Genomic DNA, 27,194 nt, shown 5'->3' on the forward strand with positions numbered 1-27,194 from the left:
ATGACCAGTACTGTGAGTTCCCCTTGCTCTGCGTGATAGAAAAAATGTAAAAATGTGCCAAACTGGTGGGTGTGACCTAATATCTGTGGTTTTAATTTGCATTAAAATCTTGCTACAATTAGGCCCCTTTTCCTATGTTTCCTCTTGTAGGAAGTGCCTCTTCATATCTTTTATTTGTTCATTGGGCTGTCGCATTAACTTGTAGTCTTCTAAAACAATTTCTGAATGCTACTTCTTTGTGTTATGTGTTGCAAGGATCTTGTCTCTGTCCCTAAAGTGATCAATGTTTGTCAAAGGACAGGAAAATGTCAGTTTCCTTCAGGAGCTTAAGTCCTGTTCTTTAAACTCGCATCTACCCATTGGCCAGGGTCCTCATTTCTTCCACCAAGAGATCACACTGCTGAAACTCAGTATTTTTTAGTGTTTGCTATATAAATGAAGAATCCCTCCTAAAACGAAGGCAGGTTTTTAATCCCTGTCTTTGCATAACCTGCAAGGCCCTACATAATATGCCCCTAGTTTACGCTTTCCTTTACTCACATCGTTCTAACCACGCTGGTCACTGCTGTTCAAATGGATCCCACCTCTTCCTGCCTCAGGGCCTTTGCACTTGCTCCTCCCCCAGATATTTTTATAGCTCCCTTCCTCATGGCTTTCCAGTCTCTGCTCAGTGTAACTTTGTCAGAGAGGCGTTTATTGACCTATATAAAATAGAATCCTCGGACAGTCTCTACCTTCTTTCCTTACATTTTTCAAAAAGGATAAGCACATTGCATTCTAAATGTATTTGCCTGTCCCCCACTAAAGGTATGCTTGCTCTTCAGTACCAAAGCCGTTAGCTGCATTGGGCTATGGAGCCTTTGAAATGTGGCTGGTCTGAACTGAGATGTCCTGTAAATGTAAAATATGCACCAGATTGTAAAGTCGCCCCCAAAGTAAATTATCTCATTAAAAATTTTTGTATTGATTACCTGTTGAAATAACATTTAGGGTTAAATTGTATTATTAAAGTTAATTTCACTTTTTTTTAACCTTTAAAAAATATGCCTACCAGGAAATGTAAAACTTTGTGACTGGCACTTGGGGCTTGTATTCTATTTCTACCAGACAGCGTTGCTCTAGAACATAAACCAGAGCAGGGATGTTTGACTCGTATACTGCGGTATTTCAGAACAAAACGGAAACTCCATAAACAATATTTGTTGAATGAAGGAATCCAAAAGTGGAATGCCAGTCCTTTTCCTCTCCTCTCTGCTCTACCTACCCCAGGGATCAATTTTTTAAAACATCAAAACTTTATTGGGATAGAAGTTACATGAAAGTCACCCATTTGAAGTGTAAAATACAAGGATTTTTAGTAAAGTCACCACGTTGTGCGGCCATTGCTACAACCCACTTTCAGAATATGTCCATCACCCCAATCAGATCCCCTCGAGTTTGTTTACTAGTCGATACCCATTCCCGCCCCCAGGCAACCACAAATCTGCTGTCTCCATAGGTTTTCAGGGCGCAATTTCTAAGGAATGAACTCCCCTTCTAAGTCGTTCCACGGTTCAGACTTCTTGGCCGATCAGCACGCCCCCACCTTCCACCCCGGGCCATTGCTCTTCCCGGTTTCCTTCTGTCCGGCGGCACAGCTCAGGACATAGCCGGACCCACAGGTGGTTCAGGGTTTGCTTAAAGAAAGGCGGAGCAGATCGCGTCCCGCTTTGTGCTTCTGCAGCCCCACATCTTCCCAACCCACGGCCAGGAAGGCCTCGGTGGCCCCTCGGGAGCACGGGGGACTGCCTCGCTAGGCCCCACGACAATGCGAGGGCGGCCCCTACTCTCAACCCCCTCCCCTGCATCGCGGGAGGCTGCAGCTCAGAGCGGCCCGCGGGGAGCCGCAGCTCCCCATGCTGCGTCCGAACGACGCTCTCAAGGAACAATGGCCGGAGCTGCCCGACTCTCGGCCTCGGTGTGTGGGTCGTGGGGTGCCGGCCCCTCCCCCCGCAGCTCCTTTCCCGCTGCCCCTTCACACTCTCCCGCCTTCAACCGCCCTCCTTCCAAAATGGCGACCAACCGCCTCCTTTCCCGCCCGCCACTGGTCACCTGACCACGCCAAGACCCGCCCCCCGCGTGGCCCCGCCCCTCGGCGGCGGCCTAATAGCCTCAGAGCATGCGCGGCCGGGCGACACGCGCCGGAAGCTCGGGCGCTGCGAGGCGGCCAGCGGCCACGCACGCGCGCCTGCGCTGTGGGTGAGCGGACAGCCGCAGGAGCGGGCCCGGCTGCGCGTGCGCGCCCGGCCGGCAGGCTGGCCGGCCGGCGGGCGGCGCAGGGGAGGCGGCGGCTGCCGGCAGGCCCGCAAGGCACGAGGCCCGGCCCGCGAGACCCCAGGGTCAGGTAAAACCCGGTTGCTGCTGCCCCTGCCCCTGCCCCCCTCCCCTTCCTCCCTACCCCGTCCTTTCCCGCCCCTTCCTCATTCTTCAACCCCTCTCCCCTTTTAAAATCGAATTCGTTTATATTTCTTCTTCAGGGGGGCCCAATCTCCCTTTCGAGGGGCGCAGCAGGCGCGGCGGGTGCCCCTCGCACCGCGTCACGCACCTTCTGCATCCCCGCAGCCCCTTGCCCCTTGGAGAAGACTCTCCTTAGAGGCCCGGGCCGACTTTTCTTTCCTATCCCGCCCCGCCCCCGAGGTCCCAACTGCCCCCTCACAGCTCCCCAGCTCATGCCGCGGGCCCTACGCGACCTCCGCACTTTCTGCATGTCGGCCTTGCATTCGCCCTCTGCTTTCTAGGCCCCTGGTGCTAAAATCTCCTTTCCTTCTGAAGAGACCCCCTCCCTTTAGGGGACCCAGATTTGTTTCCTTTTAGGATCTTCCAGCAGGATACGGGTTCGTGCCCCGGGCCGGGAAGGTCCCATATGCCGCGGAGCGGCTGGGCCTGTGGGCCATGGCCGCTGGGCCTGCACGTCCGGAGCCTGTGCTCCGCGGCGGGAGAGGCCACAACAGTGAGAGGCCCGCGTACCACAAAAAAAAAAAAAAAAAAGTAAGTTATCAAGGCAAGGACTTTCCCACATGGGAGTCCTGTTTTCCCTCATTTAAACTGTTAGAATCATTCGACCACTCAACACAGCAGCTTTTCATATGAAGAAGGTGTAGACCAGACAGGTTAAGTGACAAATGGCCAGAGACAGAGTTGGGATGAGAGTCGAGGTTCTTTCTGCTGTGTCTCTCAAGCTACATCTCAGCCACAGAGAATTAGCATTTGGGGTCCTTTAGTGCAGTATGCACGCCCTGACCTGTTGGATTCTTGGGTCCAGCCTCTGCTGCATCCTAGATGAAGGGCAGTTTTTAAACTTGCTATCATGTGAGGCAGTCTAATCCATCTTAAGGGGTAGAAAAATCTTCCATGATTCATTCATCCAACAGTTACTGTGTGCCTATGAGTATAGGAATGGGAATCCCGGGAGCTAGGAACACAGCAGCAAGCCTGCAGAGTTCTTAGGTCTTGTATCCACTGTCCTTACGTCTCTAGTGATTTCAAATCAGCTTCCCTATACTTTTTTTTTACACATCTTTTTTATATAAATTTATTTATTTATTTTTGGCTGCATTGGGTCTTCGTTGCTGCATGTGGGCTTTCCCTAGTTGCAGCAAGCGGGGGCTACTTTTCGTTGCGGTTCACGGGCTTGTCATTGAGGTGGCTTCTCTTGTTGCGGAGCACGGGCTCTGGGTGCGTGGGCTTCAGTAGTTGTGGCTCGTGGGCTCTAGAGCGCAGGCTCAGTAGTTGTGGCGCATGGGCTTTGCTGCTCCGCAGCATGTGGGATCTTCCTGGACCAGGGCCGGACCCCATGTCCCTTGCATTGGCAGGCGGATTCTTAATCACTGCGCCACCAGGGAAGTCCCTCTCTTTACCTTTTATTCATCAAATCTAGCTCTGCCCCTTGTAGCAAGACAGAAGCAGTGTGCTCCCTCCTCCACATCCTGGCCCTTCAGCTACTTGAAGACATCTCCCTCTCCCACATGGACATTCCCAGCCTCTTCACCTGTTCCTCTGATGAGGTGATTCGTGGAAATACCTTTTATCATTTACCCAAGAAGTACATAAACATGGAAAATTCAGATAGACAGGAAAAGGAAAATTAAGTTGATCCATGATCCTACCAATCAATCCCATTCTGTTTGTTTCTATTCAAATTTATTTGTCCCTTCTAAAGACTAGATCATTCCGTTTTTCAGCAATCCTCTTGTTAGTGGCACAGCACTTAGTGGTATGGCATGAACATCCTTTCACGTCATCGGATGTTTTCCTACAGTTGTATCTGAAATGCCTGCGCCATAGACCATTGAGACCAGAATGCAGTCACCCACCTGCCCTCGTGTCAGTTATTAGGTGGTTTCTCACATTTCACCAGGAAAAACAATGCTGCAGTTAACTCGCTTGCAGTTCACTGCAAGATCTCCGTTAATTTGTACAGATCGGCCTTAATTTCCTTAATTAAAAAACCAGAGTGGAATTGGCTGGGAGAAAGGACTTAAACTTTTCTAAGATTTTGCATTGTGCATTTCTGGATTGCACTTGCAAGTGTGCTGTTGATGTTACCGTCATGAAGTCCTGCCTGTCGAGTCACTCTGTCCTGGAAGCTCTCAGACTGTTGCTGTCCCCTCCCTTACCCCCCAAGTGTGGCTTCAAGATTGGGTGCCGCCCTGGAGGTGTGGCTTGACCAGGGTCCCTTCTCCCCCTCACCTGGTGCTAAGCCTGGTCTTCTCTGCGAGTGAAGCTGCTGAAGTTGGGGTTCTCGGCCAACTCCCTGAGTTGGACTCAGCTGCTGAAGTTGGTCTGAGGGTGGTAGAGTGCTTCGGCCCGGGCTCCGATGTCCCCGGATGTCATAACCTGTGCTTTCTCCCTCTGTCTAGACCTGGGGCTAGGCGTGCTCAAGGTGCCCAAAGAGGCTAACGAAGGAGGCAGGGCCACGTCTGGGAGCACAAGGAGAGGAAAGCGGCAGCACAGGTCCCCTCAGAACCCACTCCTGGACCGCAGCCTCTGCGGGAAGGTGTTCAGCAGTGCCAGTCCTCTCAGCAAGCACTACCTGACGCACAGCCAGGAGAGGAGACACGTGTGCAAAATCTGCAGCAAGGCCTTTAAGCGTCAGGACCACCTGTATGTAGGAGTCTGGTCGGGATGTCTGTTCAGGGGGCTGCTGGGGGCTGGGCGTGTTCCCGGTTCTTTTGCATCCCCTCCCATCCACCTGCACCGCCCCGCACCGTCGGGTGTCCCAGGTGTGTGCGACCTGTGCTCCTCCCACGGCCAGTGTTTGGTGGGGGCGGGGGGCAGGGCCTACACTGCCCCGGACAGCCCGCCCTCCCCAGCCTCCAGATTCACTCCAGTGAGGAGAGCGCCGCTGCGATTTGCAGACAGGACCCATGTGCTTTAAAAACACACTCCAGAGGCAATTTTGTCATGGAGGGAGTTGGGCTAACTGCGTAGAGAAAGTTTCAGAGTCCCTGGTAGGTGTCTGAGCAGAACAGATATGCACTCCATGAGGAATATATGTTGGGATAACACCAGGGCGTGAGGGGTTCTGAAATGCCTGTTTCTAGAACATGGCAATGCAGTGTTCACTCTCTTTTTTCCTGTTTCAATTCCCCCTTTTATTAACTCGATTTTTTTTTCAAAATTTGACTTTAAAAAGCAAGCTCAGTGTAAGAGGAGCAGAATTCCGTTTGTTCTTCATGTCTTAGAAATGATAAGCTTTTCTTGCTGCCGAGGGAGAAGAGACAGACTTTCAAACTGAGAGACTCGTAAGTGGGAGAGGACGATCCCTTGCATGTTTACAGCTCGCCCAGCCTTTACTGAGGCTTCGATGAATCCCGCTTTCATTGTATCCTCTCCCCTCTCGCCATTAAGGATGGGAAATGATTTACTCCTGTCACAAGCTGGTAACAGTTAGGGCTAGAAAGTGGGTCTCCGGATGCCCTCTCTGCTGCTTCCCTCAGATGGAGGCCAAGGGTCCACGTTTGGGAAAGGGTTTCGTTATTTACTGGGTCCAATTGATTAGAACCATCCGGAGTAGGATTGTTGGGAACCCAGAGGGTGATTTACCCATTTGTTTATATTTATAATATATTAATGCAGGTATAAGTATGATGTAAATATAATACATACTTGCATTCTTTTATATTTGCAGAAATTATAGGTGCATTTGGCTTTTTGTTGTTGTTGCTGTGGGGCTCCCAGGTCGCTGTCTAGAGGACTCCTGTGGGAAGGCAAAGACTCCTTTGTTCAAGGAAGGATCATCCCCAAGTTAGCGTTTCCTTAAGTTTGTTCTCAGAACTCTGGTTCTCTGCTTCTCGGGGATGCTAAAAGGGTCTATTTTAAAAACATGGTTTTGTGGGCAAATAAGTTTGAGAGACATGGAAAGTTCAACAGATCTCTCTTTATCTGCTCTGTGGCTTTTCAGTTTGCTCCTAGGAACCTCCAAGAAGTAAAGAGTGTTTTTCCCAAACTTATTTGCCAGCTGAGCCCAAGTCCTCAGGGAGCAACTCTGGAGCCTGGTGTTCCTTAGGAACCCACTTTGGGGAACTCTGACTTGACTCCCACTGATGTTTTTAATCTCAGATTAGGGGTTTGCTTAGGGGTGAGGGCAAGAGCTCCCCCTTCCAGAGGGCTTTGGCCGTAGCAGGGGTCTTTCCTCATAGGGTCTGAGCACAGTTTCCGAGTTGCGATGCTGCTGCCCCCTGGGGACACGCCTGGGTTCCTGCAGTGGGTGACCCACGCCGAGACACCCACTAACTTTCTCCTCATGTGATTCCAGGACTGGGCACACGCTCACCCACCAGAAGTCCAAGCCCTTTGTGTGCATTGAGCAGGGCTGCAGCAAGAGCTGCAGCGACTACCGCTCCGTGCGCCAGCACTACGAGGTCCAGCACGGCCTGTGCATCCTCAAGGAGGCCCCTCCGGAGGAGGAGCCCTGCGGGAACTCACCCCGTGTGCACGAGGTGACCTGCCAGCCCGCACCCGCGAGCCTGTGGTCCCTGGTGCCCCCGGAAGCCCCATCCCCCATCTCCCTCTTGTCCAACCGAGACCTCCTGCGCTGTATCGTGAGCAGCATCATCTGCCAGAAGATCCCTTCTCCCGGGCCAGCCCTGGGAGGGCCTTCAGACAGCGGCGAAGGGAGGATCACGGCCTGTTCCTCCTCCCTGCCCTCATCAGGGTCCTCCTCCTGCGGCCCAGCCAGCACCCCGGCGGCCCCAGGAGCCCTGGGCACTGAGGTGTTCCCGAGGATCCCCGGCCCCCACGGAAGGAGCCAGGCACGGACGTGTTCACAGCCGTCCACTCACGGGCAGCGGAGAACAGCGGCCCCGACCCAGCCGAGCCGGAGCTGCCGCTGCTCCAGCCCCCATCATCCCTGGAGGGCTGGCCCGAGGGCGCTCCCTGTCCGCCTGCCTGCCTCTGTTCCATGGCCAGACTGTCCCCGCCAGTTCCCAGCCATCAAGCCACAGTTTCCAGTGGCTCTGAAACCTGTCGGGCTGCCCTAAGAGCAAAGGAAACAGTATGTTTGTCGTCCACAAGCCCTCTGCAGTGCCGTCCCGGGAGGGCTCCGAGCCGGGCCCCGGGCTCAGCAGCGACTCCCCTGCTGGGGAGCCCTCACCCAGCCAGTGCACCGGTCTGGAGGACACGCCGTCTTTCCCTCCCACGCTCCTGAAGGCCCAGGGGGAGGCCTCGGGCGACCCCAGATATGTCAGCACCAGCGGGGAAGACGACTCCTGGGCTTCCAAGAAGAGCAAGTGCGACTGCGACTCCTCCTCGTGGCAGAACCCTGGTGAGCCTGGCCCCCAGGACGGCCAGAAGTCCAGCGGCCTCCCGTCGGATGCCACACCGCTCTTCCAGCAGCTGGTCCTGAAGGCTCAGGAGTCTCTGGTGAGCCACGAGCAGATGCAGGTGTTCCAGATGATCACCAAGTCCCAGCGGATCTTCTCCCACACCCAGGTGGCCGCCGCCTCCTCCCAGCTTCCCACACCCGACGGCAAGCAAGTTGCCCTGAAGTCACTGCAGGGGCCGTGGCCACAGCAACCCCCACCTGTGGCACCCACTGTTGACTCTCTCCATGCTGGCCCCGTGAACCCTGATCCAGAGGGATCCCTAGCCCGCAGGAGAAAATCCACACCCGCTTTACCCACAGAGCCCTCCCCCAGCAGCGTGAGCCAGGACCCAAAGGGAAGACCAAAAGTGGCTGCTGCTCCACCTGCCCCCACGGCGGCGTCCCTGGACCCTCCTGGAAACCCAGACATCTCCTCTCTGGCCAAGCAGTTGCGATCCTCGAAAGGGACCTTGGACCTAGGGACATCTTCTCCCTCGGGGCCTGCATCAGACCCAGTTAGGAGGGGAGGAGCCATCCAGAGCCCACCTCCCAGGGAAGCAGGCCCAGGCTGAGAATGGCACGGCTTCCGGGGCCACAAAAGGTGGAGAGGGCCCGGCCTGCTCCTGGGGCGGAGGCTACAGGCTCTTCTCTGGCAACTCCGGGGTCCAGCACTTCCGGAAGGAGAAAGTGAAAATGGATATTTGCTGTGCAGCTTCTCCAAGCCAGGTAGCCATGGCCTCCTTCTCGTCATTGGCCGGGCCTCCAGCGGATCCCCACTGGGACTCCAAGTCCAAGCTGATGATACTCAACAGGATCCATGTACCAGGGCCCTCTCACGGGACCTGACCATGCGGGGGGCAGAGTCTCGTCCTTACCTGTGTCCGTGTTTCTGACTTGTCCAGGCACTGTATTTAACCTCAGCAAATCCTCAGATGCAGTTTGTTTACAGAGGGGCGAATGAAGTTCCAGAGAAGGGATGGTTCCTCCCATCACCCTCCACCCTGCAACACACACACACACAACAGAACAGGGCTTTAGAGTTGTCAGAGACACTTTGCATCATGTTTCTTCACTAAGCTTTTTCTATTTGCTTTCTTTCTGCCTCTCACTTCCTTTTGGATTTGCCTCCTTCACTTCTTCAGAGAATGTAAAGGCAGAGCTCCTTTACCCTTGATATTTGTACGTGAAATGCTGTGTCTATTCTGGTTGTGAATCACAGGTCCACAAGTCCGACTTGGCCCCTACTGCAGGCCTGGCACTGGTCCGCCCTTTTGGAGCAGCTTGGGTCCTCCCACATCGTGCCCACGAGGTCCTGGGCGCAGAGAGCTTGGCCACGTCTCTTCGTGATGTTCCGAGGTCCAGCATCCTTCCTGTCGCACCACAGCTACCTCCTCCTCTTTTTTTTTTTTCCACAGCTTTAATATTCACGTGCCATCTAATTGGCCATCTTGAAGTGCACCATCCAGTAGTTTTTAGTTTGTTTACGAGGTCGTGCTCGCATCGCCACTCTTTGCCAATACACTTTCATCACCGCAAAAAGAAACCCCACACCGTTGGTTGTCACCCGCAATCTCTCCATCCCTCCCAGCCCCTGGCAACCATGCATCTACTTTCTGTCTCCATGGATTTGCCTATTCTGGACACTTCATGTGACGGGAATCCTAACGCTGCGTGGCCTTTTGTGTCTTTTGCTTCTTTCACTTAACCTGATGTTCTCAGAGTTCCTCTGTGCTGTAGCACGGGTCAGAACTTCACTCCTTTTTATCGCTGGTAACTTGTGCATTGTATGGAAACACCATATTTTATTTATCCATTCATCAGATGATAGATATTTGGGTTGTTTTCCCTTCTTGGCCATTGTGATAACGGTGCTCTGAACATTTGTGTACAGATTATTGTTTAGACATATGTTTTCATTTCTCTTGGGAAATACCTTGGAGGGGAATTGCTGGGCTCTAGGGTAATTCTATTGGAGGAAGTGCCAGACTTTCCCAAAAAGCTGTGCTGTTTTATATCCCTACCCAGAGTGTATGAGGCCTGCAGTTTCTCTGCATCCTCACCAACACTTGTTCTTGTCCAGTTGGTTCACCTTAGTGGGTGGGAAATGATAATCTCATTATAGTTTAATTTGCATTTCCCCGATGGCTAATAATCCTGAGCATCTTTTTTTTTTTTTTCTTTTTTTTTCGGTATGCGGGCCTCTCACTGTTGTGGCCTCCCCCGCTGCGGAGCACAGGCTCCGGACGCGCAGGCTCAGCGGCCATGGCTCACGGGCCCAGCCGCTCCGCGGCATATGGGATCCTCCCAGACCGGGGCACGAATCCGTATCCCCTGCATCGGCAGGCGGACTCTCAACCACTTGCGCCACCAGGGAGGCCCCTGAGCATCTTTTAATGGCCATTTGTATATCCTCTTTGGGTAAGTGTCTATTCAGACCCTTTGCCCATTTTTAAGTTGGGTTGTGATTTTATTTTTGAGCTGTGAGAGTTCATTATGTATCACTGATACAGAAATATACATAGTCCCTTATGAGATACATGATTTGCAACTTTTTTCTCTTATTCTGTCTTTTCACTTCTTGATGATGTCCTTTGAAGCACAGAAGTTGTAAGTTTTGATGAAGTCCAATACGTCTGTCTTTTGTTTGGTTTTGGAGTCATCCAAGAAACCACTGCTTACTCCAGGGTCACCAAGAATTATACCTGTGTTTTCTTCCAAGTCTTATAGTTTTCACTCTTGCATCTCATTTCTGATATGTTGGCTCAGATGTATTTTCGTCTTCAGGGTGGAAATATCTACCAGCTCCCCCACCCGATGAAGGAGGAGAACATGGCGGGTGGCTGGTAAGTTCCGAAGCCCCTCGGGAGAACTCTGGTGGCTTTGATGTGCTGGCCCTGGGTGAGCGAGCTCTGGATGCTTCACTCCTGAAGGGGTGAGCACCAGGCCACGGAGAATCGGGGGCATCATGTCCATTTCTTTAGGGTTCGTACAAAGCTGTCTGTCAGAGGATCAGTGTTTGGGGACGGAGTCCCATTCTCCCTTTCTTCCCCACAGGAACCAGCACAGTGGTGGTCCCACAGACTGGGCAGAGCCAAGGAGCACTTACGTCTGCAAGAATTGCAGCCAGATGTTTTATACAGAGAGAGGGCTGAGCAGCCACATGTGTTTTCACAGCGACCAGTGGCCGTCACCTCGAGGGAAGCAGGAGCCGCAGGTGAAGGGGCGCGAAGCTGCCATTCATCTCAGGATGGAGCCGTCCTCCTGCAGGGAGCCTGGCTGGGGGCCGGGAGTCAGGGCTGTGCTGCTCTGGAGGGGCCCCTTGCTCCCTATGTACTGTGTCTCTTAAAGGGCTGGCTCTTCTCTGTGTGTAGGTGTGTGGCATGGAGTTTTGCAAGCCACAAAGACAGGTGCTGAGGCCAGAAGGGCACAGGCAGAGTTCCCCGGGAGGCAGGAAGTCCTTGGACAACATGACCGCCGCCCCTTTGGTGGTCCCTGTTTCGGTGCCAGTGGCTCCAGCGAACCATCCCCTGGGGAGCAAGGTGGGTGCACTTCCTTCCAGCTGCTTTCCAGCTGCCAGTGGGAGCTGTGAGAAAAGCCCCCAAATCCTGACTCCAGAAGAGCTTGATTTGCGTGTTCATTCATCCATTCAACCTCCAGTGAACTTCCTTTGTGTCTGGCCCTGTGCTGGGCAGGGCTGGGGACACTGCAGCGACCACAACAGGCCTGCCCCCGTCTCCTGGGGCTCCCAGCCCAGCGGAGTAGATAGACCCATCCCCGGACACTGACGACCCAGAACGGGCCGGGCTGGGAGAGGGAGCTGTGGGAGCCCCGAGGGCACCAGAGACCCTGCCTGAGGAAGGGGGCGTTGCAGCTGAGAGCCGGAGGATGAGGAGGGGTAAGATGGGCAGAGAGGAGGGGAGATTGCGTGGAGGTAAGAGAGAGTGTAGCAAGCTCAAGCCGTCGTCTCTTCAGCCTGTGCTGGAAGACCCCACCTGGAGAAGTCCATGCTGGACTCGGGTACAGGGTGCATGGAGCCCACTGTTTGTCTCCCAGGAGCTGCTGTCATTTTGAGGGCAACAGGTTTTCCTTTTGTCATGCTGTTGCATCCGTCTGGCCCCCACACTTTAAGTGCCAGTCACTTTAACAACGGATATGAGTTTCCAAAATGGTCTGAGTGAGGGCCTCTCCTTGGGGTGGGGGTGGGTGCCTGAGAAGGCCCCAGCGTCAAATGTCGCCCGGCTTAGGGTCTGGAGTCTGGCTCAGGCGTGGTGGCCCTGCCCGGCTTCCTGCGCTGAGGACTCTGGGCATGGCCATGCTGGGTGTGCATTTGGCTGGTCAGTACCCTTTCCCACTCTCAGGCCATCTTGAGGTCTGAGCTTTGGGGCCGGTGGCCTCAGGTGACCCCCGTGGTTCTGAAGTCTCTTCTTCTCCAGGGACAGGAGAAGGACGGGGAAGAGAGAGACAGCAAGGAGAGCAGCCAACACAGGAAGCGGAAGAAGCTCCCACGGCCCAAGGCACTGCTCATCCCTCCTCCGCCCTCCATGTCTGGGGAGCCGGGCCCGGGAGGATGCCGCCAGAGCTGCCTGCGCTCGCCCGTGTTCCTGATGGACCACCTCCTGAAGGGACTGTCCCAGTGACCTCCCTACACACCGCCCCCGATGCTCAGCCCCATCCGGGAGGGCTCTGGGCTGTATTTCAACACTCTCTGTTCCACATCTGCCCGGGCCCGTCCCGACAGGCTCATCAGCGCCATGCTTGGTGAGTGAGCTTGATCGCCCCATGATGGGCCTGCGGGGGGCCAGACCCCCGCCCCCTGTAGAATTTGGTCCAGCCATTCTCTCTGGCCTACGCCTGGGTCTGCTCTGGGGGTCCCGTTGCTGTTCAGAACTATCCCAGGACCATCTGGGACCAGCAGCCTTCTAGGTGCTTATGACTTTGTAGCCAGAAAGAAAATAGACGCCATTTAGCCTAAGCACCCTTCTGCCTGCCCTTTCGAGTAATTGTTTAAACAGCTTTATTGAGGTATAATTCACATGCCATATGAATCACCCATTTAAAGCGTACAGTGATTTTTTAGTGTATTCTTAGGATTGTACACCCATCCCACAATCTAATTCTAGAGCATTTTCATCACCCCAGAAGATTATATCCACGAGCGGTGACACACAGGCCCTGTAGCCCCCAACTCCTCAGCCCTGGGCAACCACCAGTCTACCAACCTACTTTTTCTACGGGTCTCCCTATTCTGGACATTTCATGTAATTGGAATCATCAAATACGTGACATTCTGTGTCTAGTTTGTTCACTTAGAATAATGTTGTCAAGTTTCATGTTGTAGTATGCATCAGTGCTTCATTTCTTTTTATGGATGAATGATATTGAATTCTCTGGATAGACAACATTTTATTTATCCATTCATCAGTTGACGAGCATTTGGGTTGTTTGTGTCCTTTGGCTGTTGCAAACAGTGCTGTTAAGAACATTTATGTGTAAGTTTTTGTTGGACATAAGTCCTCATTTCTCTTGGGTATATAACTCAGAGTGGAATTGCTGGGTCAAAGGGTAACTATGTCTAACCATTTAAGGAACTGCCAGACTGCTTTGCAAAATGGCCGGGTCATATTAAATTTCCACCAGCATTGTATGAAAGTTGCAGTTTCTCCACATCCTTGCTCACACTTCTTAGCTGTCTTTTTTATTACACCCATCCTAGTGGGTGTGAAGCGGTAGCTCATTGTGAGGTGTTTGTTTGTTTGTTTGTTTTGTGGTACGTGGGCCTCTCACTGTTTGTGGCCTCACCCGTTGTGGAGCACAGGCTCCGGATACTCAGGCTCAGCAGCCATGGCTCACGGGCCCAGCCGCTCCGCGGCATGTGAGATCTTCCCAGACCGGGGCACGAACCCATGTCCCCTGCATCGGCAGGCAGACTCTCAACCACTGCGCCACCAGGGAAGCCCTGTCTTGCTACCTTTGTGGAAAGTCAGTTGACCATAAATGATTTGAGATGTTTCTTCTTTTTTAATACAGATATTTTACAGCTATAGATTTCCTTCTGAACATTGCTTTAGCTACATTTTGTAAGTTTTAGTATGTTTTTTTTTTTTTTTTTTTTTTTCTTTTTGTGGTATGCGGGCCTCTCACTGTTGCGGCCTCCCCCGTTGCGGAGCACAGGCCCCGGATGCGCAGGCTCCGTATGCTCAGGCCCAGCGGCCACGGCTCACGGGCCCAGCGCTCCGCGGCATATGGGATCCTTCCAGACCGGGGCACGAACCCGTATCCCCTGCATCGGCAGGCGGACGCTCAACCACTGCGCCACCAGGGAGGCCCTATGTTGTGTTTTTATATTCATTCAGCTAAAGTATTTTCTAATTTATCATTCCACTTCCTGTTTAATACACTGACTGTTAAAGAGTGTGTTGCTTAATTTTCACATATTTGTGAATTTTCCAAATTGCTGCCTTTTATTGATTTGTAATCTAATTCTCTTTTGGTCAGAGTACATACGTTGTTTCTTTTTCAATTTAATTAATTTAATTAATTAATTTATTTATTTTGGCTGTGCTGTGCGGTTTGCAGGATCTTAGTTCCCCCACCAGGGGTCGAACCCATGCCCCCTGCAGCGGAAGCGTGGAGTCCTAATGACTGGACCGCCAGGGAATTCCCTTAAATTTATTTTAAAATTTAAAATTTATTGAGGCATGTTATATGGGCTAGAATCCGGTCTGTCTTGAAGAATGTTCCATGTGAATTTGAGAAGAATGTATTCTACTGATGTTTGGTGGAATGCTGTATTTTGTCTGTTTTGTCTAGTTAGTTTCGATTTCCTTGTTGATCTTCTGCCTAGTTGCCCTATCCACTGTTGAAAGTATTGAAATCTCCAACTATTATTTTTTAATGGTTTATTTCATCCTTCAGTTCTGTCGTTTGTTGCTTGGTGTATTTTGGGGGTCTGTTTGTAGGTGTGTATATGTTTGTAATTGTCACATCTTCCTCATGGCTTGACCTTTTATCATTAGGATGTGATTGTGACATCATTTGTCATTATTACAATAATTTTATCATTATCTCTAATTTTATCATTATCTCATTATCTCATATTTTTGGTTTTAAAGTCTAATGTGCCTGACATTAGTATAGCCACTCCATTCTCTTTTTTGGTTGTTGTTTGCCTGGTATATATTTTTCTCTTCTTTTACTTTCAGCCTATTTGTGTCTTTGAAAATAAAGCATGTTACCTCTAGACACCATTAGGTGGATCATGTGTTTTTTATCCAGTCTTACAAACTCTGCCTTTTGATTGGTTTGTTTAATCCATTCTTGTTTAATGTTATATTGATATGGTTGGATTTACATCTGCCATTTTGCTTTTTATTTTCTATACGTTACATGTCTTTTTCTCCCTCTGTTCCTCCTTTCCTGCTTTCTTTTGTATTAAGTGAGTATTTTCTAGTGTGACATTTTAATTCCATTAATTTTTCAATGTTTCTTATTCATTTCTTAGTGGATGCTCTAGGACTTAAAATATATGTCTTATCAGAATCTGTTAGGATGTGTAATAACTCATTAACAGTGAAATATAGAAACACTGCTCCTATCTAGCTCTATTCCTTCTAACTCTTTTGCTGTTATATGTGAGAGACCCAGTAATACCGTACTGGTCATGTTTATTGCTTTATATAATTTTATTTTGTGTAAAAACACTGAGAGGATAAAGGAAAGCAAGCATGATTTATAGAGGTTGTTATATTAACCTTCTTATTTACCATTTCTGATCTCTTCATTTATTCTTGTGGATTTGAGTTACTGTCTGAGGTGATATTCCTTTACTCCAATGCAGCTGTGCTCCTTGTGCAGTTACTGTCACATATATTATATTTCTATATGTTACAGGCCCACAATACATATTGTTTTATGCAGTTATTTTTAAGGCCATTAAAAAAAGAAAAGAAATATGTAATCCTAGTGATTTTTATAGTTACCCATATTTACTAGCGCTTCGCTTTTTTTTTTTTTTTTTTTGGTTTGGATTCAAGTTACCATCTGATGTCATTTGCTTTCAATCTGAAGGACTTTCTTTACTATTTATTTTTATTAGGGATATATAATTCACATACCATACAATTCATCCCTTTAAAGTATAGAATTCAATGGTTTTTAGTATATTCACAGAGCTGTGCAACCATCACTACCATCAGTTTTCAGAAATTTTCATCATCCCCAAAAGAAGCCCTGTACTTATTAGCAGTCCCTCCTTTCCATCCTCCCCATCCCCAGCCGTGGGTAACGACTAATCTACTTTGTCTCTATCGATGTGGCTATTCTGCGTATTTCATATGAGTGGAATCATACAGTATGTGGTCCTTTATGAATGCCTTCTTTTAGTTAGCATGATGTTTTTAGGTTTCATCCAAGTTGCAGTATGTATCAGTACTTTGTTCCTTTTTGCGGGCTGAATAATATTTCACCTTTAATATTTCTTGTAAGGCAGGTCTGCCAGCAACAGGTATCCTCAGTTTTTATTTATCTGGGAGTGTCTTTATTTTACCTTCATTTTTGCAAGATAATTTGCTGAATATAAGATACTTGGTTGACACTCTTTTACTTTCAGTAATTTGAATATATTATCCCACTGCCTTGTAACCTACATCGTTTCTCTTAAAAAGTTAGCTGTTAATTTTACTGTAGTGCCCTTGTATGTAACAAATTGTTTTTCCCTTTTTGCTTTCAAGATCTTATCTTTATTTTTGCTTTCCACATTTTGCCTATGTTATGTCTGGATGTAGAGCTCTTTGTGTTTAATCTTTGTTGGAGTATGTAGAGTTTGCTGGATATACATATTGTTTTTCATCAACGTTGGGAAATTTTCAGCCATTAATACTTTAAATATTCTGTCCCTTTCTCCCTTCTTTCTGGTACTCCCAATACATATATATTGTTGCATGTAATGACATCTCACATTTCTCTGAGGCTCTCTTCACTTTCCTATATTTTTTTCTCTCTGTTCTTCAGATTTCATAGTCTCCATTGTTCTATCTTCAGGTTTGCTGATCGTTTCTTCTGCCAGCTCAGATCTACTGTTGAGCCGTATTTTGGTTATTGTACTTTTTTAACCCCTGAACTATTTCCATTTGGTTCTTCTTTTTTTTGGCTGCATCGCACAGCATGCAGGATCTTACTTCCTCTACTAGGGATCACACCCATGCCCCCTGCAGTGGAAGCGTGGAGTCTTAACCACTGGACCGCCAGGGAAGTCCACATTTGTATCTTTTTAAAAACTAATTTCCATCTCTTGATGGCATTTTCTCTTTGATGACAAATTTTTATTTTATCTTGCTTTAATTCTTTAAGCATGGGAGCCAGGGGAAGAAGCAGCCCCCATCTCCTTGGCTGCACCTACCTGGGTAGAGCTTCCGTTACAAAGAGCTGGGGGCTAGGTGGGTAAGGGGGTGGGCCATGGCTCCAGTGCCACAGACTCTCACTGTTCTTCCCGAGATTTAGTAGGTTTTCTTGAATGAGTATTTCTTAAAATGCTGTATGCCTTTAGGACAACGTGCAGAGACTTTGGCTTACTGTTCTTTTTTTTCCTTTTTCAATGATTTTTGTCAGTAAATCTGTTGTTTTGCCGAGTTCCTTACTCTACATTTTCAGAAGTCTTATCCCACTTCCATGCAATCTTTTTATTTTATTTTATTGTGATGTGAACAGTTAATCTGTGATCTGCCCTTTTAACAAAGATTTAAGTGTGCAATACAGTATTGTTGACTATAGGTACAATGTTATACAGCAGATTTCTAGAGCTTGATTAATTGAAACTTTATGCCCATTGATTAGTAACCTCCCATTTCCCACTGCCCCAACCCCTGGTAACCCCTATTCCACTCTTTGATTCTATCAATATGAATTCAACTACTTTAGATACGTTATATAAGTGGAGTCATGCAGTATTTCTCTTTCTGTGACTGGCTTATGTCACTTAGTATAATGTCCTCAATGGTCATCCATGTTGTTGCATATTGCAGAATTTCTTTTTAAGGCTAAATGGTATTTCATTGTATGTTGATGTCACATTACCTTTATGTGCTCATCTGTCAGTGGACATTTAGGTTGTTTCCACATCTTGGCTATTATGAATGGTGCTGGAGTGAACATGGGAGTTGAGATATCTTTTTGAGGTCTTGACTGCAGTTCTTTTGGATGAATACCCAGAAGTGGGTTTGCTGCATGATATGGTAGTCCTACTTTTAATTTTTGAGGAAACTCCATACCATGCAATCTTTTTTTTCCAATTTTCAATTTTATATTGGATTAGAGTTGATTTACAATGTGTTAGTTTCAGGTATACAGCAAAGTGATTTTGTTATACATAATCACATATCTATTGTTTTTTAGATTCTTTTCCCATAGAGGTTATTACAGAGCATTGAGTATAGTTCCCTGTGCTATACAGTAGGTCCTTGTTGATGATCTATTTTATATACAGTAGTGTGTGTATACCATGCAATCTTGAAGAGCCTGCTTTTAGCTGCTCTGGAAAGGCAGGCAAAAAGGGCCTCATGGGTCAGTTGTAGCCAGTCTCCTTGAGGCTCTTCTTTGGGTGTTTTCCAGATCACATGGACGGCTCTTTTGGCATCAGTGTGGTGAAGGACAACAGCAAGATCAGCACTGAACCGTGAGTTGGAACAGACTTAGAACCTGAGGGTCCTTGCAACGTGGGGATGCTTTTACCCTCCTTGCATTCCAGTGTCGGTTTTTCCCAAGGGAGCCTTCATCACGGGAAAGTCAGGTCTAGACCCAGAACCTCTCTAGGAGAGAAGTGGTGGATTTTTCCAGGTGTTTCCCCAATATTCCTTCTGTCCAGACATACCATAGTTGGATGTCTGCAGACAGAATGCCCAGCACCCTGGGGTTCTAGATAGAATTGGTGATGGCGCAGTGAGATACTGTTTTGTAGCTTGGATGTTCCCTTGGATACAGAAGAATGCCAGGTATCAGCACATACCTCCCCTGTCCTAGACCCCAAACGCCTGAAGCCAGAAATCTGGCGAAAAAGCAAATTGGAGGAAGGAAGGAAGTATCCCTCAAGAGGTCTCTGGAATACCAGTGGCGTGTCTGCTGGGCTGATGAGCACTCCCTGTGTCTGAGAGATGGCCAAAAGGTGGGTTCCACAGCCCTGCTGAGCAGGGCTCACCACACATCTCTCTTGTATTTCCCATCTTGGTCACACACCTATGCCTTTTATGTCCGTGTGTGTGGCCTCATTTCAGACACATCAACATAGGGAGCCAGTTTCAGGCTGAGATCCCAGAGCTCCAGGACAGATCACTGGCTGGAAGTGACGAGCATGTAGCTACTCTGGTCTGGAAGCCATGGGGAGATGTGATGACCAACCCGAAGACGCAGGATAGGGGTGACTGAGACTTTGGGGCCAGGTTCCCGAGAGCCCTCCTCCATGTCCAAGGGGTTTCTCCTCCCAGTTCTCACCTTGACCAAGAAGCAGTGATCCCCAGGCGGGGGTGGGGTGGGCAGAGCTGGCCTTCAGCGCAGGACTGCTTTGCTGTGCTGCAGTCCCTTGCCCCACCTCTCCTCTCACCCAGTAGCTGGCCAGGCCATCCAGAGCAGGTGCCAGGAGCAGGGTTTCTGCCCATCCTCCTTGTCGCTCCCTTCCCTCAGCCTGCTTGTAACAGAGAGGTGAGGGAGATGGTGACAGGAGCCCCCCACCCCATCTGTGCTGTTGGGGAGGTTTCCTCTCTGGCACTTGCTGACCCTCTGTGTCTCCTCTCCTTCTCGCTGCCGGGCTGCCTGCTGGAAACAGTGACCGAGCTCTGCAACGTGGCCTGCTCCAGCGTGATGCCGGGCGGGGGCACCAACCTGGAGCTCGCTCTGCACTGCCTGCATGAAGCCCAGGGCAACATCCAGGTGCGGTGCAGGCGAGGCGGGGGCTCAGAGGAGCTGTGGGAAGCTCCCTGGTCTCTTAGGGCCAGGGGCTCTAGGCGCAAGACACGTGCCTTCTACTTGGGGCTTTGCAGCTCACGAGAACCAAAGGCTGGCCACCCACCCTTCTCCCTGGTCGCTTTGGGACTGGTGGTGTCCTTTTGAACGTAGGGGAAATGCACACATACGGGCTCAATCAGTTATTGCTCTGGGGTGACAGCAGAGCACCAGGGTTCCTCCAGCGTTACCTCATCTCAGCGCGGCACTGGGGAGGCGGTGCCTAGCAGAACCAACTCAGGGCCTGCATTCATCTGGTTTATTTACTGAACATTAACTTTTGGATTAAAAATGGTGTATGCAAACCTCAGATGCAACAGAAATGCCTCTGCCTCCTCCAAGGACCCTCCTCACAATCCTGAAGTTTAGAAAATGAAGAAGTCCAACTGTGTGTAGTGGGAGAGGAAGTCACGTCACCCGAGTTGGAGACCCAAGAGTCAGGGCTACATGGTGCTTTTTCTCAAGCTGAGAGGCAGTGGCTGGCACGTGGTGGGTGCTCAGCAGAGTAATCAGCACACATTTACTGGGTCCTCCTGATACCTGGTGATGTCACGGTATCAGGCTGGGGCCAGCTCAGGGGCCCATTCTTGGTTTAATGCTCTGCTGCCACCATCTTGAAATTCTTAATAGTTTCTGAGCACAGGGCCCCGTGTTTCCATTTTGCGCTGGGTCCTGCAAACTGCATAGCGAGTCCTGACCGGGGTTACGCTGTTGAGCAAGACAAATGCCCTCTCTTTGCAGGGCTTACATTTTAGGAGAGTGAACACATGAAATACATTTTTTACAAGTGATAGATAATGATTAGTGCTATGAGGACCATAACATGGGGTAGGGCGGGGGCAGTGCCACTCCAAATGCTGCTCCCTGAAGAAATAAGGAGCTTGTGCCAGAATAAGTCCACACACTGTTTCGTCATCAAGTAAATCTTGCTATGAAAAAGGTAACGTCAGCTGCACTCAACAGTCCGCTTAGTGCTGTAGGCAATGTGTCCCAAGTGGTTCACAGCTGGTGGCCAGTCCACAGACCGACCACACTTTGAGTCGCCCTGGGGTAGGGGTGGCTTTAGGGAGGGCTGCACATATTTTCTGATTGGATGAAAGAATGAAGGTGGGCCTCTACCTCACCTTCCCTCCCTCAGAGAGTTGCCCACCACTCCTCTCGTTCCAGGTTGCCCTGGAGACCCTGTTACTGAGAGGACCCCAGAAGCCACGGACTCACCCTCTCGCCAACTATCACTACACAGGTAACGAGCGTGGCTGCCCGCGTGGTTTTGGCCTGGCTGAGGCCCCTGCGAGCCAGTCACTTTCCATGGCAAGCTCTGCACGTGCCTCCCGGAGTTCTCTTGGGGCCTGCACCTGCCCTCCCAGAAGGGCCCGTCCTCTCTGGGGGACTCAGTGGGTGCTGTTCTCTAGTTGGATCCAACCTTCCCCTTTCCACTGGTTCCCTCGTGGGCTCTTCCTGGCCAGAAGGGGGGTGCCAGGTTGGGGTGGGCTCAGGTTTCCCAGTTGAGCACTCCAGCCTTGGAGTCAGGCAACCAGGGGCCCACGCCTGCCCTTGGCAAGTCTCTTAACCAGAGGAAGCCTCAAGTTGCTGCACCTGTCAAGTGGGGATGGTAATCGCCCCTACCTGCTAAGGTTTTTGTGAGGATTGTGTGAGATAAAGCAAGTAAGGGGCTTAGCAGAAATCTTGGCATATAAGTGGCGCTCGGTGGCCTGAAAAAGGAGGGGAGTCTGCACTTCAGCCGTGGCTGTGGTCCCAGAAGGAGAAACATCCTTCCTCCTCTTGGCTGTTTCTCCAATAGGTTCGGACATCTGGACCTCCATGGAGAAGAGGCTCTTTAAGAAGGCGTTCCGTGCCTACAAGAAGGACTTCTACTTGATACACAAGATGGTAAGGCGAACATGGCAGGCTGGTGTAGACAAGGCTCCTTCACACGGCCGAGGCGCTAGAACTGCAGGGCCTTTCAGGGGCGATACTCTGCTCATGCTGTGAACAGTTGACAACTACAATGCCATTGCTTGGAACAACCTGAAACGGTACAGAAATGAATCCCATGTTCAAAATAAAGCCCTCCAGACCCCTCCCCACAATCCTACTTCTGATTTGATAACCTGACAGGTATTTATTGCCCATACGGATTTTACACACCTATATGCACTTTCTCAAAAAAGGATGACATCGGGCCTCCCTGGTGGCGCAGTGGTTAAGAGTCCGCCTGCCGATGCAGGGGATACGGGTTCGTGCCCCGGTCTGGGAGGATCCCATATGCCGCGGAGCGGCTGGGCCCGTGAGCCATGGCCGCTGGGCCTGCGCATCCGGAGCCTGTGCTCCGCAACGGGAGAGGCCACAACAGTGAGAGGCCCACATACCGCAAAAAGAAAAAAAAAAAAAAAAAAAAAAAGGATGACATCATATACTTAATATCCTGCTGATTATTTTGCTCTTTTTTTTAACTTGATGTACACAAAATTGCACATAATCGAAGTGTGAGATTTAATGTTTTTGACATAGTTATACACTTGTAAGACCACCACGATGATCGAGATAATGAGAGTATCCTTCACCCCCAAAAGTTCCCTCCTGCCCCTTTGCAACCCTTCCTTCCTGCCACCCGGGTCCCTAGTCAACTCTTGTCTACTTTCTGTCACTCTAAATTAGTTTGCATTTTCTAGAGGTTTATATAAATGGAATAATCATACAGCACGTGATCTGCTTTGTCTGGCTTCTTACACTCAACCTAATGATTTTGAGATTCATCCATGTTGTCGTGTGTACCCATAGTTCATCCCTTTACTGTTGAGGAGTATACCACTGTGTGGACGGACCACCGTTCATTTAATCATCCACCTGTTGGTGGTTTCCAGTTACTGATGACTACAGATAAAGCTGCTCTGCACACTTACATACAAGTCTTTGTACGGACATGTACTGGGTTTTTTTTTTTTTTTTTTTTTTTTTTGCGGACACGGAGTTGGGATTATAAATACCTAGGAGGGGAATGAGGGTAACTTATAGTAGATGTATGTTTAACTTTTTAAGAAACTGCCAAACTGTTTTCCAAAGTGGCTCTACCACTTCCCATTCCCACCAGCAGGTTATGAAAGGTCCAGTTGCTCCACACCCTCGTCGACACTTGGTATGCTAAGTCTCTTTAATTTTAGCCATTGTAATGAGTGTACAGTCGCATCTGACTCCATTTTCCTAATGACTAATGATGCTGAGCATCTTTGTGTTTTTTTGCTCTCTGTGCACCTTCTCTGGTGAGCTGTCTGTTCATATCTTTTGCCTCTGTTTTTATTGGAGTGTCTGTGTTTTTATTGAGCTGTAGGAGTTCTTATTTTGTTCTGAACACCAGTCCTTTATCCAGATATATGCTTTGGAAATATTTTCTCCCAATATGCCATTTGTCAGTCTTCTAACAGTGTCTTTTGAAGAAAAGTTGTAAATTTTGCTTAAGCCTAACTTACTAGTTTCTCTTTTATAGACTGCTTTTCGTGTTGTATCTAAGAAATCTTTGCCTAACCCAAAGTCACAAAGATTTTCCCCTATGTTTTCTTCTGGAGGTTTTATAGTTTTAGGTTTTATTTCTAGATTTATGATCCATTTTAAGTTTATTTTTGTATGGGGTGCGAGGTGAGTTCATTTTTGCATATGGATATTTATTCCAATACCTTTTGTTGGAAAGACCATACTTTCTCCACTCAGTTGCTTTTGTACCTTTGTTAAATATCAGTTGGCCATATATATATGCATCTACTTCTGGACCCTGTATTCTGTTCCATTGATCTGTTTGTCTTTTATTAAGCTATTCCCATACTGTCTTTATTACTGTAGCTTTATTCTAAGTCTTGAAATTAGAAAATGTTAGTCCTTCAACTTTGTTATTCTTTTTCAAAGTTATTTTTTGTATTCTACATCCTTTTTAATTCCCTATGAATTTTAGAAATAACTTGACAATTTCAAAATAAAAATTTCTGCTAGGAACTTGATTGGTACTGTTTTTGACTCGTTACGTCAACTGGGGAGAGTTGTTACCTTAACAATATTGAGTCTTCTGACTCGTGAACAGGGTGTATCTCTCTATTTCAATCTTTAATTTTTCAGCAATGTTTTGAAGTTTTTAGTGTACAGTTGTTGCATACTTTTTGTCAGATTTATTCCTAAGCGCTTGGTTTTTTTCTGTTTTTTTTTTTTTTTTTTTTTTTTTTTTGCGGTATGCGGGCCTCTCACCATTGTGGCCTCTCCCGCCGCGGAGCACAGGCTCCGGACGCGCAGTCCCAGCGGCCATGGCTCACGGGCCCCACCGCTCCATGGCACGTGGGATCCCTCCAGGACCATTGCACGAACTCGTGTCCCTTGCATCGGCAGGCGGACTCTCAACCACTGCGCCACCAGGGAAGCCCAGTACTTGTGTTTTTTATGATGTTATATAGTTCTTTTTTATTTCGGTTTCCAATGGTTTGTTGCTAGTATGTATAGAAATAAAATTGCTTTTTATATGGATCTTGTGTTCTGAAATGTTGCCAAACTAACTTACTAGTTTTGGTAACTTTTTTGTGGATTCCACTGAATTTTCTACATAGACAGTCACATCATCTGCAAATAAAGACACTTTTCTTTCTTCCTTTCCAACCTGGATGCCTTTACTTTTTTTCTTGCCTTTTTGCACTCTAGAACCACCAGTACAGTATTGAGTAGAAGTGGTGAGAGTGGAAATCCTTGTGTTGTTCATGATATTTGAGGGGAAACCACTCCACCGTTAGCTGTAGGGATTTTGTAGGTCTCATTTATCAGGTTGAAGAGAAGTTCCTTCTATTCCTATTGTGCTGAGAGTTTCCATCAGGAATGGACATTGGATTGTATCAAATGCTTTTTCTGCACCTATCAAGATGCTCATATGATTTCTCTTTTTTAAGTTTAATATGATGAATTACATTGATTTTCGATTGTTAAACCAACCTCACGTTTCTGGGATGAGCTCCACGTAGTCATGGTATATTGTCCTTTATATATATATATACATATATACATATATATATATATATATACACACATATATACACGTATATATATATACACATATATATATTGTTGGATTCTGTTCGTTAAAGTTTTGTTTAAAAATTTTCATCTATGTTCATGAGGGACATTGGTCTGTAGGCTTCTTTCCTTGTAATATCTTTGTCTGGCTTTGGTATCAGAGAAATGTTGAACTTACGGACTGAGTTGGGAAGTATTCCTTCCTCTTCAGTTTTTTGGAGGGCTCTGCCTAGCTGTCACATAAGGCTATGAGGTATCCACCACGTAAGGACACTCTGGTTTAATTAGTCCCAGTCGGTAGACATGTGGCTCCACATGATGTCACAGTGAGCGTCCTCGTGTGTACCGTGTGTGCGTTTTCCTGGAGAGAAGCCTTCTTGGGCCAGCCTTGTTGCTCAGAGCGTGCAGAGCTTAGATGGTGTTGACTCTGGTGGCTTCTCTCTGAACTCCTTCATCCCCAGGAGGACTTTGTGATTCTCTGTCCCCCGTAGCAGTGGAGCATACCAAGCCGTAGGGGAGAAACGTTTCAGGAGGGCTTTCAAAAAGTGGCGGCTGGCCCCATGGGGAGGGGATTTAGGGCGTCAAGGCCATACTCACTGCTACTCCTGAGGCACTGTCCTTAGCCGGTTTCTGTCTTCCTCCACTAGGTCCAGACAAAAACAGTAGCCCAGTGTGTCGAGTTCTACTACATGCAGAAGAAAATGAACAAGTTTGACTGCGGCCGAGCCCCAGTGCCGGAAAAGAGGGTCAAGAGAGAGCTGGGTGAAGCAGACAGGACAGAAGCGAAGGTAGAGGGTCTCGGGATAGGGCTTCAGGAGTTCAGCACGGATCTGGATGCCCGGTGCCCATCCAAGCTGGCTGGCGGTGGGGGGGTGCACCCCGCGACGTCTGGACGCTCTGGACACCTGCTTCTCCCTTAGAAGGGCGGCGGGGCGGTCAGCACCCTTTCATCACCTCTGCCCCCTGTGCAGGTCACTCGTAGCCCTCGGAGGAAACCCAGCCACCGTCCAACCCCCGAATTACCGAGGACTACTGAGAGTTACAGGAGGGAGTCCATCCCCAACTCCAGCCCAAACACCGGCTCGAAGCGGACCCCTGAGCTGCCGGGGAGCAGCAAGGGCCAGGGCTTCTTTCCCTGCCGGGAGTGTGAGAGGTACCGCCCTTTCCCTGGATGCTCCCACACTGCCTGCCCTCAGCCCTCTGGGGTGCCCCCCTCAGGGCTACCCGCCTCCCCCTGCTCTGACCCCTGTGTCCTCTGGTGCCTCCTCAGGGTGTTTGGCAAGATCAAGGGTCGGAATGCCCACATGAAGTGGCACCGGCTTCAGGACCACGTGGATCCCACCGCCAGGGCAAGGTGGCCCGTGGAGCCCTTCCAACTGTAGGAGGAGGAGGGCGAGCTAGGGGCTGGCATCGGCCCTCTGCGTGGGCAGCTAGTTGGGATGGGCACCTCCAGCCCCGTTGCGTCTCCTTTGTTGTTTCTGTACGTTTTCCCTTGTATATAGTATTAAATTTGTTTCTTAAGAAGCTGTCTTCTGGCTTCCCTGCCTGTTGATCCAGCGAAGGCTTTTGAGCCCCTGCCGCTCCCAGAAGCCACAGTGACTGAGTCCCTGCCCTGGAGGACCCTCATGCATGAATGCAGCCAGCATTCATCAAGCACCTGCTGTAGCTGTGCCAGACAATGCCCAGTCCACGTGATGGGGACATAGTGATGGAGGGACAGGCCCCTCCCCTCACAGAGCTTACATTTTAGGAGCGGGAAGGTAGGAGTGATAAAGCAGCAAAAAGGTGAGTTTAGATATCTATAGTGCGTATGCTTTGGGCCGTAATAACAGAGGAGTCGGCGTAGGTTTAAGCTCTCAGGACACGTGGTGGTGCCAGTGGCTCCACGGTGAAGTCAAGGCCTGCCAGCAGTGGCCAGCGTCTGCAAGTCGGCTGCCGCAGCAGCAGCAAGAATCCCCTCTTGTACGCGGAGCACCCAAACCTTCGGAGGGTGCAGGGCAGAGAGCAGCTCCCTCCCTTCCTTGTTGCCCTTTTTAAAAGTGAGGAAAGCTTGTAGCAGCGCCCAACAGAACGCCCCTCACGTCTCCTCGGCCAGAACTGTAGCCCGTGCTCTTTCTAAACTGATCCGTGGCAGTGGAAAGGGAAGTGGCCACCGTTATCCCGGACCCTCAAGATTTGTCTCCAGGGCAAAAGCGTAAGTTGTGTTCCCCCCTGGTTCTCCCCAGTTCCAGGACTGGGGAGAACCAGTGTGTTCCCTCAAATTTCTTGTCACCCGATCCAAACTGGAATCCCATTTGCCAGGAAAAGAAGAGGAAGCAGAAAC

The 27,194-nt window shown here is 49.3% G+C and overlaps 1 pseudogene; it reads left to right on the forward strand.

Moving 5' to 3' along the window:
- Positions 1 to 26,974, forward strand: LOC132479632 (zinc finger protein 541-like; annotated as a pseudogene).
- The last annotated feature ends 220 nt before the right edge of the window (positions 26,975 to 27,194 follow it).

This window comes from Mesoplodon densirostris, chromosome 19 (genome assembly GCF_025265405.1).
Source record: "Mesoplodon densirostris isolate mMesDen1 chromosome 19, mMesDen1 primary haplotype, whole genome shotgun sequence".
NCBI classification, from domain to species: Eukaryota; Metazoa; Chordata; class Mammalia; order Artiodactyla; family Ziphiidae; genus Mesoplodon; species Mesoplodon densirostris.